General features: G+C 50.4%; 3 long non-coding RNA genes across 3 annotated transcripts; 1 reads left to right on the plus strand and 2 right to left on the minus strand.

The window, feature by feature from the left end:
* Positions 1-936: 936 nt before the first annotated feature.
* On the minus strand, positions 937-3,058 carry LOC138684961 (uncharacterized). Its single transcript, XR_011324181.1, has 3 exons — positions 2,945-3,058; positions 1,980-2,113; positions 937-1,184 (listed from the first exon to the last, which is right to left on the minus strand). It is a non-coding gene; the product is annotated as an uncharacterized lncRNA (long non-coding RNA).
* Positions 3,059-11,482: 8,424 nt separating this feature from the next.
* On the minus strand, positions 11,483-17,760 carry LOC138685012 (uncharacterized). Its single transcript, XR_011324229.1, has 3 exons — positions 17,680-17,760; positions 14,141-14,199; positions 11,483-11,610 (listed from the first exon to the last, which is right to left on the minus strand). It is a non-coding gene; the product is annotated as an uncharacterized lncRNA (long non-coding RNA).
* LOC138684962 (uncharacterized) lies at positions 15,477-16,458 on the plus strand. The gene is made up of 2 exons (XR_011324182.1): positions 15,477-15,704; positions 16,240-16,458. It is a non-coding gene; the product is annotated as an uncharacterized lncRNA (long non-coding RNA).
* Positions 17,761-18,221: the final 461 nt, after the last annotated feature.

Consider the following 18,221-nt stretch of genomic DNA (forward strand, 5'->3'; position numbering starts at 1 on the left):
GGCGCACCGCGCCCGAGCCCACTTCGGCGGCGCACCGCGCCCGAGCCCACTTCGGCGGCGCACCGCGCCCGAGCCCACTTCGGCGGCGCACCGCGCCCGAGCCCACTTCGGCGGCGCACCGCGCCCGAGCCCACTTCGGCGGCGCACCGCGCCCGAGCCCACTTCGGCGGCGCACCGCGCCCGAGCCCACTTCGGCGGCGCACCGCGCCCGAGCCCACTTCGGCGGCGCACCGCGCCCGAGCCCACTTCGGCGGCGCACCGCGCCCGAGCCCACTTCGGCGGCGCACCGCGCCCGAGCCCACTTCGGCGGCGCACCGCGCCCGAGCCCACTTCGGCGGCGCACCGCGCCCGAGCCCACTTCGGCGGCGCACCGCGCCCGAGCCCACTTCGGCGGCGCACCGCGCCCGAGCCCACTTCGGCGGCGCACCGCGCCCGAGCCCACTTCGGCGGCGCACCGCGCCCGAGCCCACTTCGGCGGCGCACCGCGCCCGAGCCCCTTTCACCGTTATGTAGCTACAGAGACAATTTCAAAGCTGGGCAATTACTAGAGCCAGGAACGCACACCCTTTCTATTCACCCAGCAGCAGCTACATTGACCTCGAGGTATCTACAACTCTCCCTTGGATGCCTAATTCTGACAGACACTTTCCCTTACTTCAACAGCTAAGTTTACCTATGGGCACTAAACGCGCATGCTTCGCTCTACACTTGCCTTTCTGATTGCCATTACTACTGTGATTCTCACAAGGAGACCTAATTACCTGTCTTTTTTTCATTTTCTTTTTTTTTTTGCTTCATTTGGTCTATTACCGATTCCACATACATTCAGCTAGGTCAGTAGTTACAGTCCAATTCTACAATGTACTTTTTCTACAATATATAGAAAAGACTTATGGCCTCACTGGTCAAATTTTTGACACTATTACTTTTATTCCTCTTTTAACCATTATTTTTACAAATACATTTTAACTCCAAAAATTTAGCATTACCTTCAGAAGAAATGCCACTATTAGTACCTGCAATTCTCTGCAGAGCGGTCTTTTCCACATTCCTCGCTCCCGTTACATCCGTCGCTGCACATCCAGAAGTTTTACTCCCTGAGGTGACATTACCTGCACGATCCCCGTTCCCGGGCAGAAAACGAGTGAGCTCCGCTCATCTTGACAGACTGTCCACTTCCACGCCTCGGCACAAAAACAAAAACTGAGAAGTATCATTACATCACAAACTACAAAGAGCACCCAAATATTTTACAAACCCACCACAGAAAAATACAGTTACACTCACGCACTTCACAACCCTGGCCTGCTCCATGCTGGCCATCTAGTCCAACTCCCCCCACCCTTCGCCCGCAAAATCCTCAACTGTCTTCCAAAGACCATCCACCAAACAACATATTTCCCTGTGCTGACTGGCAATTACCACGTTCCAGGGCAGCGCTCCATGGGAACGCCGTTCCCAGGACCCTTGGAAAAAAATCACCCTGCCTGTGAAAACCCAGGCCCGAGCCGGACCCCAGTCCAAACACTGGCAATCAACATTGCCTCGTGGAGCAGCTGGGACCGGGGCGGGGGGGGGGGGGGTTGAACAGGGCAGGGGAGGAGACACCAAAAACCAACCCATATCCCAGCTGGGTTTTTTTATTCTAAGTTGTTGGGGGTTTTTTTTTTCTAATTCCCTGAGAAACATCTCAACTCTACATCCAACCTGAAAGGAAAAAAACAAAAAGGCTAAACCACATAACCCTACAAGGTTAGACACATTCACAACACACCACTCTTTCAGATCACATGCACGCCAGCCCTCACTCTCAACTCATCCATCCTACCACCCACAGGCCTCGAGAGGCCGTCACCCCGTGCCTGTGGCACTGGGCGCCTCAAAAATCGCCCTGCCTGCAAAAACCCTGGCCCCAGCCCAACCTCCTTCCAACCTCCCCACAAACTGCCCTTCTGTTACACCAATGTTTCAACACACACCATCATCTCCACCATCTGTGCATTTTCAACCCGATACTTAGCTTTCACAGTGCCACATGGCACGGTCCCACCTCCGTAGCAGCCGTGTCACCTAAACGCAAGGTTCCTTCAAGCACCTCGTGCCCTGTCATCACCTGCAAAAACAACACACAAAGCTTTTCAATAGACACTTCATCCTTGAGAGAGAAGTCCTCCACCGCTTCCCACCTATTCCCAAAATAACACATCCTCACAGTCAGTGTCCTCCATGGCACTTGAAAAAACAGAGCATCACAAACACAAAGCTGTCCCAAAGTTACCGATCACTCCAAGACCCATCACACTGCTACTCAGACCTCAAGGCCTTGACCATTTCTACAGACTTGCCACAAAGCATCCCCATAAACATTATGAACACCGTTGCCCAGTTACTGCCTTACTCTATGCTAGCTCACAGTCCAATTGCGATCCCCTCAATTCCTTGCGTGCAAAGAACCCAAAGTCATTAAACCTTCTGTGCTGTCTCTACAGTGCCATACAACACACACACAAACATAGACCCATGTAATTCACATGCAAATATAATGCCATACAAGGCAGTACTCTTATCTCGGTCAAGACAAAAGAACTCAGAGCACTGCCATACCACACAAAACAGAACAGGGCCAATGCAAGAGACTCTCAGATGACAGTCAATACAAGTACAGACCAAAACAATACAAAACCAATACAGAACCATAGAAGGCAAGGCAGTCTCAGGTGGCAATTGATACAAGGGCAGAGCACTGCAATACAAAACACAATGCATGGCCATGCAACGCGAGACAGTCTCACATGACAGTCAATACAAATACAGAGCAAAACAACACAAGACAAAAGCAAATACAGACCAATACAATGCAAGAAAACTGCAAAACACAGCAAAGCAAAGCAGTCTCATAGAGCCACCAGCTGCATCTTCCTTCCGACTCCACTCACGGACCCACCTCCTTACAGCACCCTGCTGCCTTCCCTCGTCGCTCTGTGGCACACATCTTGTCCCTCCGCATCTGGAAAAAAAAAAACCAAACATATTGAACGAGTCACCTGGATGCAGAGCAGAGGTCTTGATTCCATCTACAAAGAACATCTGGAGTCCAGCTACAGCCTGCCATTTAAAAAACACACCAAAAAAAAATAACCAGGGCCAAAATTTAAGCCCATCATGCGCAAGACCTAACACCTTAGAGAGTCAAATCCACTTCACTGCCCCTCAACAGCCCCTGCCACACAGCTCCAATCGTCTCCGTGAAACACTATCGGCATGGCTGTTCGCGCAGCCCGACGATGGCTACTCAAGCCGAAATGACTGTACAACCCTCGCCTAAACGGTCTAGGCACATCGACGTTTCACCCGTAGACTCTTATCGCTGTTCCACCTACCCCTGAATCTACATCCCCGGGCAGAGCAGCTCCAAGCCAAACACACCCGTGCGCAGAACGTCACAATGTGGAATGCTACCAAGTGATTCAAAGAGAGAGAAAACTCTCGGCAAGAAGAATGACCCCCGGACAGGAGGCATCGTCGGGCAAGACGACCTACGGAGCCGCAACCATGAGGCCAGGAGGCTCTACGGCAGAGCCTCCAGAGAAGAGGAGTCGAACAGAACGGCCCGTTACAAGACGGCACTGTCAAAACCCAGACGACAGATGCGCCCCTGGCGTTGAGACCCTAGGATGTCAGGATGCGGGGAAGAAGTCCAAGTCCAAGAAAAGACGGCTAGAGAGCAGAGCTGCCAATGCCGCCCAGAAGAACGCTGCCAAAAGAGGACCGACCGCAACCCGCCGAGACCGATCCATGCTTTAGAGCTCCGAGCGCAAGAAAAGAAGCGCCCGATTGGCACCGGGCTGATGAGTAAGGGCATTCGAGACCCTAGGGACAGCACCCGAAGCGCATGCCGCACTCCGCCGGCGTAAAGCGCAACGAGGACATCGAGACCCGAGGAAGGTCTAAGCGCACAAGACAGACTACGCAAACTACACGCCACCGCGGACACGGGCTGGAACTGCCCTGCCCGGCACACACTGGTCTCGTGCTGAAAAGCAACTCGCTCCCTTCGCCTGCGCAAAGGCGACTGCTTTGGGGCAGCCCTCTCTCCTGCGCTAACTTTAAAACCCCTCCCGGCAATTCCCAGCTGTGTCCCTTCCTCCCAGCCTCTCCCCAGCCCGGGTCCCTCAACTTAGCTTTCAGAGGGCCGAGGGTCCAAACCCACCCTCCACAAAACCACACGGGCTAACTGGGATGTTCCTCAAGGGGACACAGTGCTCTTCAACATCTGCAATGAAAAAAACAACAACAAAAAAACCAAATCAGAAAAGGCAGTAAGCATCCCGCTGGCCAACGCCAACTACTTCCCCAACTCCCCCCTCCTCACAAGTGCCACCGCATTCGCTTCCCCGCTCATTCCAGAGTCAGACCCTGCAGCCGTCGTCACTCGTGGTACCTAAGGTACCAAGAGACACCGAGTTAGCATGGCGCTCATGAGAAGTCATCGGCCCCACGCTCCTCCTCACTAATCCACAGCTCACCTCAAACGTTCACCCAATTCAAAGATAGCCCACACAGCGCCTCCAAAACAGAAGGTAAATGCTTAACCGAGCAGCCCCATAATACTTCGCTATTCAACACCGACCCGGCCGACGACCGCCTCACCTTCTCGGACCCCTCACCGGCATGCAGCTTTGCAGGAGACCTTAGAGCAGACTTCACGGTACGTAAAGGGTGCCTATAAGAAACCTGCAGAGGGACTTTTTACAAGGGTGTACAGCAATAGGACAAGGCGGTAACGACTTCAGTCCTAAGGAGGGTACATTTAGTTTAGGTATTAGGAAGACGTTTCTCACTAGGGGTGGCGAGGCACTGGAACGCGTTGCCCAGAGAACCTGCGGATGCTCCCTCCCTGGAAGCATTCAAGGCCAGGTCAGATGGGGCTTTGAGCAACCTGGTCTCGCGGAAGGCGTCCCTACCCGTTGCGGGGGTGGGGTAGGAACTAGAGGATCTTTATGGTCCCTTCCAACCCAAACCACTCTACGATGCTATGACATCCAAATCCAACTGCAAAACTCATCTGAGAAGGGCTGGTGAACCCTCCTCCCTTTCCCCAGCAGTCCCAAAACTTTAGAAACCCCTTTTCTTCTCCTCAGCTGTCAGGAAAGGAACCCCACTGCTTCCTGACACCTCCTGCCCTCCATTCGCGCCCCTGAACCCCCTTCAGTGGCTACTCCTCAGGAGCTGCTCTTCTGAGCCACATCCCAAATTCTGGGGGCACTTCCTAACCTACAACTTCCCAGAGACTCTGAGCTCTGCTACATGCCCACAAAATAAAGTCAAGTCCCAAGGCTTGTAATCTACGAGGGGCCTGCCACAAGCTGCAAAGATTCTAGGGACAATATGGCATTCTGTGGGCAATGAGGAAAGGCGACGAGGCATCCCAGACCCTGAAAGGCATTGTGCCTCACGGCCCTTCTGCTTTCTTCAGAAATACTAAATCTCCATATACAAATACATACAAGACGCTCACCCTAACCCCTGCTAAACAATGTCACCATCGGTCCTGTTAAGAGAGATATCAGCAACTTACACAGCATACAGCAGAACTGGTGGAAAAAACAAGGTTCCTTTTTCAATAAAGTTGGGAATTCCAGGAAAACACAATGCATGAAGAATTAAAAAAAAAAAAACCAAACCAAACAATGCATACTACTAAACCATCTTTCTACCCCCGAACACTCAAAACAAAATTACTGACCTGAAAAAAAGAAAGGAAAAAAAAAATGCATGCAAGTGTTACTTTCTACCACACATGCTGCTGAACCTTGACTGGTCCTGAAGCTCTTACCTCAGGCAGACACCTCTTCCCAAAGGGCTCAAGCAAGAGCTGAGCACCAACACCAGAGAAACCCAGGAGCACAAGGAGCTCCCTCAGCAGAGGCTGTGGCTCAAATAGCCCCAGCCTCCGCCCACCACCCTTAGCACAATCACCTGGGAAAGGGGAAGGGCAAACCACCAGCAGTTATAAAGTCAGCTGGAGGAGCAGCAGCACTGCTCTCACCTGCCTTAAATTTACAGCAAATGAGACCCTGAACAGAGAAAGTAACCCCCCCCAGGAAATGACACTACTTGCTCCTGTACTACAGCTACAACTATTGCATCGGCAATGTCACCAGGTAATGAATTAAACTTAATTTTTCTGGCGTGTAGATAGAAAACGATAGATGCCCTTCTAAACTATGTAAGAAACTAGCTCATTAAATGCAATGACAACGTTGTTATCAAAATTGATGTGCTTTAGTTTCCTATAAAAAAGCCAAAACGCTCTGGGGTTATGCTTCATTTCTAGCAAGACTGTGCATACCACCTAAGTTCTACCAGAACTACCTTCTGGATAGCAATAACAAAAACACCCCTGTGTTATCAATGCTGTTTGCAGCACAAATCCAAAATGTAGCCCCATACTAGCTACTGGGAAGAAAATTAACTCAATCCCATCCAGAACCAGCACAACAGGGTACGTGACAGAGACAAAAGAATTAAAAAATGGGGACAGCTAATTAAACAAACAGACATAGGAAGAAAATTTAAAAGGTGATGGGCTACATGACAGTCAGGAATAACTTAAAGACAGTGAATAGGTTAAAGTAGACATAGAAAGAAAAAGTAAAAAGCAATGGGGTACACAATAGTGAGGAAAGAATTAAAAAACAGTGATACACAGCTCGATACAAGTAGACATAGAGGGAAAATTTAAGAAGTGATTGGGTACAGGACAAAAAAAAAATTTAAAATAGCCACAGTGAACTAAAACTGAGAAATATAAAAGAAATTTAAAAGTGACACAGGGGAACAGGACACAGAGGAAAAAAAATAAAAAATAAAGACAGTGAACTGGATAAAAGTAGACATAGAAAGCAAATTTTCAAAGCAACAGGGTACACAACAGACAGGAAATAATTAAAAAATAGCAATAGGCAGATTCATAAAAGTAGATGTAGCATTGTGGTTTAACCCTGGCTGGCAACTAAGTACCATACAGCTGCTCACTTACTCCACCACAGTGGGATAGGGGGAGAATCGGGAGGGTAAACGTGAGAAACTCATGGGTTGATATAAAAAGTTTAATAATTAAAAAGACTTTTTTTTAAAAGTTGTACGAGGAAAAAAAAAAAAACCAGCAAATGAAAACAATTGCTCACCAACAACTGACCGATGCCCAGCCAGTCTCAAGCAACTGGGTACAGGACAGAGAGGGAGGAATTAAAATATAGGGTCAGGGAGACAGAGAGGGGAAGATATAGAAATTAAATTTTCAAAGTAATGGGGTACAAGGCGGTGCAGAGAAAATAAAAAACAGGGAGAAGAAGCTGGTTAGAGAGAGGCATATTAAAAATTTAAAAGGCAACAGGGTACTGGGCAGAGTTGACAGAAGAATAACAAGTTTTGAGGAGCCATACACATAGGTGGGCAGGCAGAGAGGGAGACAGAGGAAGGGAGGCAAGCAGACGTCTAAAGGAGGGAGGCAGAGGTGGGCCAGGATGTAGAGGAGAGGACATGCGACTCACCACAGCTCCTGGTGCCGGCAGGAGACCTTCACCGCCCCGATGCTTCTCTCTCTGCTTCTGCCCCTTCCTCCTCCCCAGTGCCGGCTGCCTGACCCTCATCCACTCGGCAGCACGCAGCGGATGCCTCAATGCTCCTCATCCACAAGGTTTGCTTTGATACATGGTGGCTCACGCATGTAGCCAACAAAGGCCAGGGACAGCTCAGAGGGATCCTTCCTTGCCACAGGGACTGGCCATTCCTTGCTACAAGCACCTACCAGCCAGACCCCCATGCACTCCCTCCTCAGCCAGTTCCCCTGCCCAGGCAGCCCCCTTTACAGCTGGAGCCCCTTCACACAGCAGGGCCAGCCCCATCCTCAGCCTCACTGACCACACCTGGGACCATCCCAGCCCCAGCTGGAGCCCATCAGGAACAGGGGCCATTGCCAAAGCCCCACAGCACCTCATCCCTGCCCCTGCACCTACCCACATCCAGGGAGACAGAGGAGGCAGGAAAAATTTATTCATTAATGCATATAAGAAATCCTGGCAATGAGTTGGCTACAAGGCTCAGTGCCCAAAGGCAGCAGGATGGGAGGATAAAAGGGAAGAGAAAAGCAGGAGGAAGGACAGAGGGACACAGATGTGCAAGACAGGGAGCCAGGAAATTGGATGCTGGGAACAAGAGAGGGACAAGAAGCAGGAAAACGGTATAGAGAGAGAAGAGCAGAGAGACTGAGCAGAACAACAGGGATGGAGATGGAGGAATAAATAATAGGAAGCAGGGGAGAGAAGGGGAAGAGACGGGCAGGACAGGAAGATAAAGACGGGACAAGGGACAGGGAAACATTCTCAAGTGATACAGGAGAAGAAACAGCAAGAACTAGAAAAAAGAAACAGGGAGCCAGGTAGAGAGAAAAATTTTAAAAAGCAACAGCATACAAGAAACATAGGCAAGAACTAACAAATAGGCACAGGGAGATGTAGAAAGAGGGAGATGTAGAAAGAAAATGTAAGAAGTGACAGGGTACAGGACAGAGAGGGAAGAGTTAAGAACTAGAGACAGGGAGATGGATAGAAGGAAACCTAGAAAGAAAATTTTGAAAGCAACAGAGTACAAGAATCAAAAAGTAGGTACATGAAGCTGCATAGAGGGAGATGTTAAGAACGAAATTTGAAAAGCAACAGGGTACAAGAAACACAGGCGAGAAATTAAAATAAGGTCAGGGAGACAAAGAGAGGGAAAAGTAGCAAGAAAATTTTAAAAGCAACTGGGTTTAAGAAACATGCAAGAATTTAAATAGGGATGGAGAGGTAGGAAGTTTCAAAAGTGATGACATACAAGAAACATAGGCAAGATTTAAAAAATAGGGACAGGGAGCCTGATAGAAGGAAACTGTGGTGGGTTGACCTTGCCTGGCTGACGAGTGTCCACCAAGCCACTCTATCTTTCCTCCTCCTCAACAAGACAGGAGGGTAGAAAATACAACAAAAAAGCTTGTGGGTCAAGATAAGGACAAAGAGATCACTCACCAATTACTGCACAGGCAAAACAGACTCAACTTGGGGAAATTAATTTGTCAGGTCAAAATCAGAGTACAATAATGAGAAATATGAACAAATCTGAAAAACACCTTCCCCCCACCCCTCTCTTTTTTTCCTGGGCTCATCTTCACTCCTGACTTCTCTACCTCCTCCTACCGAGCAGCACAGGGGGAGAGGGAGCGTGGGGTTGCAGTCAGTTCATCACAAGTTGTCTCTGCTGCTCCTTCCTTCTTCATGTTCTTCTTCATGTGTCACTCCCATGGGGCCACAGGTCCTGCCAGAAAACCTGCTCCAGTGTGGGCTCCTCTCCACAGCGTCACAGCCTCCTTTGGGTGCATCCGCCTGCTCTGGCGGGCTGCAGGGTGCATATCTGCTCTGCCATGGACCTCCGTAGGCTGCAGGGGGACAGCCTGTGTCACCATGGTCTTCACTGCAGGCTGCAGGGGAATCTGCTTTAGGACCTGGATCACCTCCTCCTTTTCCTTCTTCACTGACTTTGGTGTCTGCAGGACTGACAGATTCTGCACAGCATTTTTTAGCCCTTCTTACATATCACAGAGGTGCTACCAGGGTTGCTGGTTGGCTCAGCTTTGACCAGTAGCAGCTCCATCTTGGAGCTGGAACTGGCTTTGCCCAACATGGGGGCAAGTCCTGGTGTCTTCTCACAGAACCCACCCCTGCAGCCCCTGCCCACTCCCCTGCCCCAGCTTGCCACACAAACTCACTACAACAGTGATTGGCTACAGGGCAGAGAGGGGGGATTGAAAAGTATGGAAAGGGAGACAGAGAGAGATGGGGCAGCGGGGGGCGGGTAGCAATGGGCTACAGGACAGAGAGGAGGAACTAATAAAAAGGGAGAGGATAACAGACAGAGAGATGGAGAAAAACAAATATTAGTGATGAGCCACAGGGCAGAAGGAAGAATTAAAAAAGGGGAGAGTGAGGTAGATGAGAGAGACTGAGAAATATCAAAAACACTGATGATCTAAAGGGAAGAGAGAGGGAAAATAAAGAATAGGGACAGGGAACCAGACAGAGAGAGAATAATAAAGACAAAAATGGGCTATGGGACAGTGAGGGAAGAAGTTAAAACATAGGGACAGGGACCTGGAACAAAAGAATCTAAGAAAGTAAAAGTGTATCCAGAATACAGGGCAGCAAAAGGAATTTAAAAATAGAGACACAGCATCAGACAGCTGAGAGCGGCGGGAACTGTGAAGGGCTAAAGGGCAGACAGGGAGGAATTACAAGATTGGGATAAGAAGACAGACGGATAGATGGAGAAATAAAAAGTAGTGATGGGCTGCAGGGCAGAAACAGAGGATAAAAAAAGAGGGATGGGACAGGTCAGAAGTGCAGAGAGAAAAAGAAAACAGAGAGGCAGAACAACAGAGAAAGAGGGGGACTTAGAGAACAAGAGAGGGAGAGGTACAGGAAGAAAAAAAACAAAAAAATTAAAGCAGTGAGAGAAAGAAAAGGTGGGGGCAGGGAGGGACTGGGATGCAGAAGAGGGGTGACACAGCCCCAGGGGTCCAGGACTCACTGTACCTCCCGCTCTTGGAGCTGCTGGGAGAATTTGACAGTTCAGACATGTCTGTCTCTCTCTCCCTCTCCCTTCTCTGTAGCTGCAGCCACTTGACTGTCATCCACCTAAGAGAATAGATTGGTGCCTTACAGCTCTTACAATATGAGGCTTCCTAGAAACACAGCCTCACATGCACACACACACTACATGACTGTACTGTGGTTTTGGTTACGCATACAGACCCTGCCATGCACACTGGTGATTGGATCTGCTGAGGACTACACTAAGAAGGATCCATCCTCACCTGGAGAGGCAGGCTATCTCCTGTCTGCAGCTGCTGGCTGGATACTTGTAGTGTTCAGTTATAGGGAATTTAGTTATTGGGCCTACAAGTAGCTCATGGTCACAGGAGCGTTCCAGACGCTTTTAGAAGGCCTTGAACAGAATAAACAAGAAGAGAGAAAAAGAAAGGTACCAATTAGAAAAACACAGGTGCACATTCCATGATAAAGGGAACTTGGCACAAACAACCTCAATTCAGGGGCTTATCTCGACCAATTGGACTAAGACAAGTCCTGCATGCTCTAATTAATACGGCAAATTATGTCCTATGTTTATGCGCGTGTACAGAGCGGGTATAACTAACTTTATGTTACGTTTGTGCGCATGGACAGTACCGATGTAACCAAGCACCGTTTATGCTTGTGCGCGTGGACACCAAATGCTTGCATGCAGCAACCAATCAGAGTTTCTAAACAACTTAGAGAATTGTATAAAAATGATCAGCTAAGCTCAATAAAGGGACGACTTTAATCATCATATTGGTGTTCTATCGTCCAGGCCCCGCACGGAATAATCCCTAAACCCTACAGATCCTCTTTATTTTATTCTTCAAATAAAAAATATTCTTCAAATGCAGACCACTACGGAAACTTTCCATCTGTCTCGTACCGTCACGGCAGAAGAAAGGGCAACCACGGCGAAACGGTGCCAGCTGACATCCAGCTGAGAGAAGAAGAAAAAAAAAAAAAAAACACAACACTTTAGCATAAAACTGGGTAGGAATCCAAAGCTGCCTTTTTTTTTTTTTTGTGAAGGTTTGTGAAGACAGTACGACTGAGCGGAGGAAAAAGTATTTTTGCGTCATCTTCGGTACAGTTGTTGACACAGGCCACTAGAGCTTTTGCATTTTTCAGACAACCGTGCCTTTTTTTTTTTTCCTCCCTTCTTTTTTGACTCATTGGCAACTTTACTTTCACTAGAACTCACTTTCCTAGATACACGCAGGTGACAGACATAGAGACCTACATACATTTTCTCAAGCCTTAGTATAGCCGAGGCTTCATCACCCTATACGTCCCAAGTTGAGTATTTTTGCTAAAGAGCACAGCAACACATCTGTCCTCGTGAACTGCCTCGTTGCAAAAAAGGAATCATTTTTTCCAGGCCGTTGCTCCAAACGGTCAAGATCTTTTAAAACCGCAGTTGTGCCACCAAACCCGCTCAGGGTCCCTCCTAGCTTTTGACCGCCCTGAGATTTAACAGGCACACGCTCCATTCCATCTTCCAACAGCAAAAATACGTTAACGCTCTCGGACCCAGAGCGCAACCCTACGGATGTCCACGCACACAGCCTGCCGTTTTGATGAGGAGCCACCGAGCATCCCTGCGAGCACAGCTGCAGGCGCCAGATCGGCTTCCGCTCCGCCACGAGTTACCGGTTTCGGTGAACGTAGTTTCTGACGCTTTAAACCGAAAACCGTATCTCGACGCTTCGCCACAGCAGAAATGACCCATCACTAGAACGCTACAAAAACGCAGTAACACCAATTGCAAACCCACAGCAGCAACAGCTCCAGAAATATTTAGACCAGGAACAAGGGAGAAAAATAAAACAGCTTCATCTCACGCACAGGGGAGCGTCAGGCAGAGAAAAGGGTCGGCATTCTGAGCCCTTACAGAAAACGGGCATTCTCCTTCCGTTCCTCAGCCCGTCCGTGAAGGTCTAAATACCGCAACAGTACTACGGCAACGTCGAGAGTAGGGAACAGCAGCCCTGCCACTGGACTTGCCACTGACCCATGCTATTTACGTAGCAGGACGCGTACGCAGAGGGACACGTTTTGCCACACACAGCCCTGAACTTCCTGAAAATTTACGTTTACCAAAAAAAGCCATTTGGAACATATTGCCAAACAACGTTCGGCAAGAAAGCTTTGATGCCTTTGACACACGCAAGTTTCTGGTCACTTGCTATTTGCTTCCTGTTGCTGCTGCTGTTCTTCCTTCAGAAATTCTACTCGTCACCAAGTTATTCACTACTGGTTCAAGCATTTGCCTTCCTGGTATTACCAGCACATTCACAGAGGCAAGTAACTTAACTGCTCTTCTACAATTATCCAAACGACAATTACAGCCATGAAAGAGAAGGAGAGGTCAGGCAGCAGAAGAGCTCTGCAGGCTGGCACCAGTCAATATTGCACTCTCTAAAATCAAACAACAACAAAACAAAACCGTGACCCTGTATCCTTTTTTTTTTTTTTCCTTCTTCTTTCAGAGCTCATCCCTGCCTCAGCATTTTGTCTTGTCAGAGCATGAAGCGCAGGTGATCCATACCCTGACGACTTCTGCGTGTGATGAATGCCTGTTCAGAAATAGTCCAGATCTGCAAGACTGGTGTCGTTTTTATGGTTTTAATCATCATAACTCAAATTTTATTTACTCACGCATTTGTGAGGAAACTAATTAACTTTTAGACACTGCCTCTCCTTTTTTTGGGGGGTGGGGGTGGAAATGCGCTAGAGACCGAAAAACATTACGATTCAGAGCTCCCAACCACGAGGGAGTGGTGGAGAAATCAATGAAAGCAAAGACCAACAGCAGCAACATCAACTGAAAGTTGGCTTTAATTCCGATCACGTACTTAAGCGACTCTCCAAGTCTATGCCTCGGTCCTAGGAATGACTAGTCCCTTTTTGGAAGGACAAACTTGTTCACTTAAAAGTCCTAGACTGAAGACTCCGCTGAACGGAATGGGGATTGTCCCACGGGACAACATGCCATCAACACTCTTAATGGGGAAGGAAAAAAAAACCAAATAAAAATCAAGTTTAAGCACCAGTTCCCATCATGTTTCACTCATTACATTTCTACTGGCATCTAGGTGCTCAAAAATGAACTACAGGGACACCACATATTCCTAAAAATTCAGTTATACCTAAAAAAGTAAAAGGCTATTTCCAGCTTGCCCATAATATCAGTATGAACAGAGAGAAGAGAAACACTCGACCCTGAAGAAGCTAACAGGCAGCTCTGAATTTACCAGACAGGAAATTTCATTCTTTCCCCTGAAACAAAAACACATCAAGGGACCAGTTCAGGAACAGGGCACGATCTGTTAACAGCAATTTTTCCATCAGCTTTTCTGCACTAGCAGCAAATTTGCCTTCTCTGTGGGTTTAACGTGGAGCATCTGTAGTGCCCTCGAACTCGCAAGTGTTTCTCTCCGCTCCCCCAGCCCGATACGTGCGATTACCTGAGCAGCAAGCGGAATTAACCACGCAGGATTTTCTTCGTGTGACGCGGAAGGTGACACTGGGAGAAGAGGAGACAAAGAAATGAACCTGCTTGTCACACCCAGCCAACGGTGAAAAGACAGGGGAGGATTCTGCCGGAAGGGCTCTGCACCCCAGGAGCTCCCGCCGGCCGGTTTCTCTCCCCTTTGCCCGGTACCGAGGGGACGACGACACCTCGCCCGCGCCCCCTCGCGGGGGGGGCTGCCCCAGGAGAGACGGGGGACCCCCACCTCGCTTCTGCCCGCGGGAACGGACCGGGAGAGACCCTCCACGCAGAGAGAGGAGCGCGGCGTGGATTGCATGCCCGAGGGAAGAGGCCGGGCTCCCCGCTGGCAGAAGGACAACTCGCCTCCCTGCCGCTCGGAGCAGCTTGCTGCGGACAGCCCTGCCTGCGCCCGGCCGCTCTTCCGCCGTGCTGGGAGCGCAGTCCGGCCGACGGACGCTCCAGCGAAAAGACGCTCCAGCTAATCGCGCCTCCTGCTCGTTACAGCCGCAGGTACTTTTGCCTCTGGCTAATGCACGCTCCAGACAGCGGACACCCCGCCTCGTTCCAGCTCCCGCTTGCTACAGTTCTGGCTCCTTGAAGCCCCAGCTCCGCACTGAAGCTCCGGCTGATTTCAGCTGCTTCTCCTTACAAGCTCCAGCTACGTGCAACGGTCTAGGCTTTCCATAAGGTTGTATTATCAACTGCTGTCAAAACTGGAGCATTAGGATTAAACATCAGAGTTACACACTGAATAAATATTCGTTAATTTGCGCGATTAATTACTTAACAACTATTCTGAGCAGCGCAGAAAGAAGAGCTGGACTCAAAGAGGGCACGTGGGGTCTGAAAAGCACCTTTCCCCCCCACAGACCATCACAGATGTTGAATTCGGCCTGCTGCGTGCCGGACTGCCAAACTTCGGCGTCCGACACAACCAGACTCCCATCTCCGGGGAGGGTCCACGCACCCTGCCCGCCCCCCGCAGTCCCCAACACCCTCCCACCCGCCTGCAAAACCAGCCAAGCTGGCTCCCGCTTTTGGCCCCCACACCAGCTGACTCGGGGCCCATTTGGGAGCCAAAAAACCCGGCTGCTGAGCCTGTTCTCAAGGCCCAAACACGCAGGGCCGGACCTCTGTTTCTGGGCCCAAAGCCGCGCAGCTCGGTCTGTTTCCAAGCCCCCACATCAGCCACGCGAGCCTGTTGTCAAGCCCCAGGAACAGAAAACTTGTTCTCCATTTCTGACCCTGCAGTGCCCACGGGCGACGCTGAGCATAGCCACCCCACAGCCCTGCACCCCCGGGGCCCCACACGTAGTTTCAGGGAGTGCTCGGGACCTGCGGAGGGCCCGGCCCCACGCCTCTGCGGGGCAGCCCCAGCACAGGCAGGGCGTCGCTTCACAATTGCCGTTTCAGGCTTTATTTCCCCGCCATCACCGGCACGGCCAGGCCCCCACCCCAAACCGCCCAGCCGAAGCACCCCCGCGGGTAGCCGGGCCCAGCCACCCAGAAAACAAGAAAACCAAAGAGGGTATGTCGTGGTTTAACCCCAGCCAGCAACTAAGCACCACGCAGCCGCTCACTCACTCCCCCCCATCCAGTGGGATGGGGGAGAAAATCAGGAAAAGAAGTAAAACTCCTGGGTTGAGATAAGAACGATTTAATAGAACAGAAAAGAAGAGACTAATAATGATAATGATAACACTAATAAAATGACAACAGTAGTAATAAAAGGATTGAAATGTACAAATGATGCGCAGGGCAATTGCTCACCACCCGCCGACCGACACCCAGCCAGTCCCCGAGCGGCGAATCCCTGCCCCCCCCTTCCCAGTTCCTAAACTAGATGGGACGTCACATGGTATGGAATACACTGTTGGCCAGTTTGGGTCAGGTGCCCTGGCTGGGCATGAGAAGCTGAAAAATCCTTGACTGTAGTCTAAACACTACTGAGCAACAACTGAAAACATCAGTGTTATCAACATTCTTCACATACTGAACTCAAAACATAGCACTGTACCAGCTACTAGGAAGACAGTTAACTACATCCCAGCTGAAACCAGGACAGGGTACAAGACAGAGACCGTGGGGAAAGGCAAGGAGAAGGACACAGAAACAGAGAGAGCGCGGGAGGGATAGGGAGCAGGACAGAGAGATGGAGCAAGAAAGGAAAAAAGGACGGGAGGCAGAACCAAGGGAAAGAGAGACAAGGACAGGGAGCAGGACAAAGGGACGGAAAAGGAAAAAAAAAAAATAGCGACGGGCTGCAGGACAGAGATGAAGGGATTAAATAGACACAGGGAGCACGACAGAAGGACACAGAGAGACAAAAGGGACAAAGAGCAGGCCAGCATCGGAGGGGAAAAAACCAACTGCGATGGGCAGTGGGAGAGAGATACGGAAAAAGAAAAAAGTACTGAGGAACAGAAAAAAGAAAGAAGCGACAGCTAGCTGGACAGGGGGACACAGTTAGAAAGGGTGGGAGAGGGAATGGGGCAGAGAAAGACAGACAGAAAAGGTAGCGAAAGAAAGCAAGGCAGAGGAACAGCAAGGCGGGGCGGGGGGGAAGGGACAGGGGTCTGGACAGAGATGGAGAAATAAGCAGCAGGGACAGAGGAGACAGAAAGAGGGACAGGGAACATGGCAGAGAAGGAAAAATCAGGACAGCGGCAGGACAGAGATAAAAAACTGGGACGGTCCTCAGGACAGAGAGGAATACGAATACGAGCAGGGAGCGGGACAAAGGGATACAGCGAGAAACGACAGGACAGGAAGCAAGACAGCGCGACAGACAAGAACAATGAGAACGAGAGAGAGAGACACCGACAGAGACAGAGACCGTGAGAAGCACAGGGGGTTGGGAAATTTAGAAAGAGAGGTATCAGGAGCCCTGCAGAGAGAGGGAGGGTGAATAAAAAAGGGGCAGGAAGCAGCGCAAAGGGTCACAGAGAGTAAGAGATGAACAGGAAGGAGGACGGGGACAGTGAGATCCAGAATGACAAAAATAAACAGCAACAGCGAGCAAGACAAAGGGATAGAAACAGAAAGTAGGAAGAAGAGAGATAGGAAGGCAGGCACACAGAGCGGCACGTACAGGCGCAGAGAGGAAAAGAACACCAGGGGAACAGGCCAGAGAAATTGGGAGGTGGGGAAAGAGGCGGATGCAGATCAGGACAAGGAGATGGAAAAGGAAAAAACAGCGACTGGCTGCAGGACAAAGACGGGGATGGGGGGGGGGAGAGGGAGAGGGAGCAGGACAAGAACGCAGAGAGAAAAAGAAAGGGGGGCAGTTGAATGAGAGAGAGAGGGAGGGCGGGGGGGAGGAAGAGGGAGCAGGACAAGAGAATAGACAGAAGAGAGGAGGCACAGGGAAGCAAAATAAAAACAAAAAACAAAACCAAAAAAAAAAATAACAAACGTCACAGCAGCATGAGAAAGCGAGGGGGTCAGGAGAGGGGGAGGGAGGGACCGGGAGGCACAAGAGGAGCGACAGGGCCCCGAGGGCCCAGGACACACCACAGCTCTCGCTCTTGGAGCTGCCAGGAGACCTTGCCAGTTCAGACGCTTCTTTCTCCTTCTCTCCTCCCTTCCTCTTCTCCACATAACGGAACACGCGAGCGCCTCGCAGCTCTTACGAGATGAGGCCTCCTAGACAAGTAGCCTCGCTCGCTCGCTCACTATGTGGCCGTACCGTGCTGCTGGTCATGCATACAGACCCTGGCGGTCTGACCTGCTGTGGACTACGAGGCGGGATCCTCCCACACCCAGAGAGGCAGGCTCTCTCTTGCCTGCAGCAGGAGGCAGCTGCCAGCCAGACGGCCTTCCGTTTCTTCTTCTTTACCTTTCTGTGGCCTCTTCAGCTTCAGCAGCTCCCGTCCACAGCCAGTAAGCGCTCCGCCTGTCCCTCTGTGCTCCCGCGCCGCGAGGAGAGGGAGGCCAGGCAGAGACAGCCCACGCAAGCCTGAGGCTGCTGCAGTCAACGGCATCCCCGGGGACGAACGGACAACCGCACTCACAGCGTGGCCTCTGGGAGAGGGAAAGAGGCAGCAGTGACCGTT

This window comes from Haliaeetus albicilla, chromosome 4 (genome assembly GCF_947461875.1).
Source record: "Haliaeetus albicilla chromosome 4, bHalAlb1.1, whole genome shotgun sequence".
In the NCBI taxonomy this organism is placed as follows: Eukaryota; Metazoa; Chordata; class Aves; order Accipitriformes; family Accipitridae; genus Haliaeetus; species Haliaeetus albicilla.